Source organism: Austrofundulus limnaeus, unplaced genomic scaffold, assembly GCF_001266775.1.
Source record: "Austrofundulus limnaeus strain Quisiro unplaced genomic scaffold, Austrofundulus_limnaeus-1.0 Scaffold431, whole genome shotgun sequence".
Classification (NCBI taxonomy): domain Eukaryota; kingdom Metazoa; phylum Chordata; class Actinopteri; order Cyprinodontiformes; family Rivulidae; genus Austrofundulus; species Austrofundulus limnaeus.
In genome coordinates, this window is record NW_013952833.1 from 65,189 (window position 1) to 66,628 (window position 1,440).

Genomic DNA, 1,440 nt, shown 5'->3' on the forward strand with positions numbered 1-1,440 from the left:
TCTATCTATCTATCTATCTATCTATCTATCTATCTATCTATCTATCTATCTATCTATCTATCTATCTATCTATCTATCTATCTATCTATCTATCTCTCTATCTATCTGTTAGAACCAGGATAATCTGGGTCTTGTGTACCTTTTGTCTCGGATGTTTGTGTCAGTCGGTTACATGTTTGTTGTTTATTGATACAAGATAGTCACCAATGACAGGCATGTGAAGCTGGCCGTGAGAATCACTGTCTCTGAAACTGTATGTTTTGCATCATCTTGTCCTTTAGCAATTCAAGATGTTTTGTTTAAAACTTTCAGTAATATTTCTTTGAAACTGAACCACTCTAAAGGCAGGTGAGCTCCTCAGTACAGCTTTCTTTTAATAAAATCCTGTCAGTGTGGGTAAAACAACACTTAATTTCCTCTTGCAGCTTGTTGTGGGTTCACAGAGGCACTGATCTCATCAATCTACCTTGTGCTTTGATACACATTATGGCTGACATTTTTTTACCACTTAACTCCAGTTTGTGCTGGATGACTCATGATGTACTTCATTCTATATTGATCTGGTTGTAAAAAATGATCGCTCTAAGCACATCCATACACACTTTGTTTTTCTTGTTCTGCTGTTGTGGTAAAATAATTTGGTTTTACCAAATAGCAGCAAATACTGAGCTCTTTAAGTATCACCTATTGCAGCAAATATTAAAAATCAGTATATCTGACTGAATTATTTTCATATCAGAAGTAAACATGCAAAATGACCGAACCCCTGAGCTAATTAAAGGATTTGGGTGAAAGGGGCTGTATTTCTCTACCATAATCAAGTACAGGTGCTGGTCATAAAATTAAAACATCATAAAAATTTTGATTTATTTCAGTAATTCCATTCAAAAAGAGAAACTTGTATATTATATTTGTTCATTACACACAGACTGATATATTTCAAATGTTTATTTATTTTATTTTGATGATTATAACTGACAGCTAACGAAAATCCCAAATTCAGAAAATTAGAACATTACTGTAAGACCAATACAAAAATAATGATTTTTAGAAATGTTGGCCAACTGAAAAGTATGAAGATGAAAAGTGTGAGTATGTACAGCACTAATTTTTTTTTTTTACAATTTTACCATTTAAATACTAAGTTTGGACTTCTTTTGCCTGGATTACTGCATCAATCGGGTGTGGCAGATCAGTCTGTGGCACTGCTCAGGTGTTATGATAGCCCAGGTTGCTCTGATAGTGGCCTTTAGCTCTTCTGAATTGTTGGGTCTGATGTATTACATCTTCCTCTTCACAATCCCCCATAGATTTTCTATGGGGTTAAGGTCAGGAGAGTTTGCTGGCTAATTAAGAACAGGGATACCATGGTCCTTACTGTCAATGTGAAAGATAGTCACTTTGTGTGTGTGTGTGTGTGTGTGTGTGTGTGTGTGTGTG

General features: G+C 35.0%; 1 protein-coding gene across 1 annotated transcript in view; it reads left to right on the forward strand.

Moving 5' to 3' along the window:
* Positions 1–1,440, forward strand: part of LOC106529256 (zinc finger protein 236) — a gene marked incomplete at its 5' end in the record, with an annotated part of 68,473 nt that overhangs the window by 57,665 nt on the left and 9,368 nt on the right.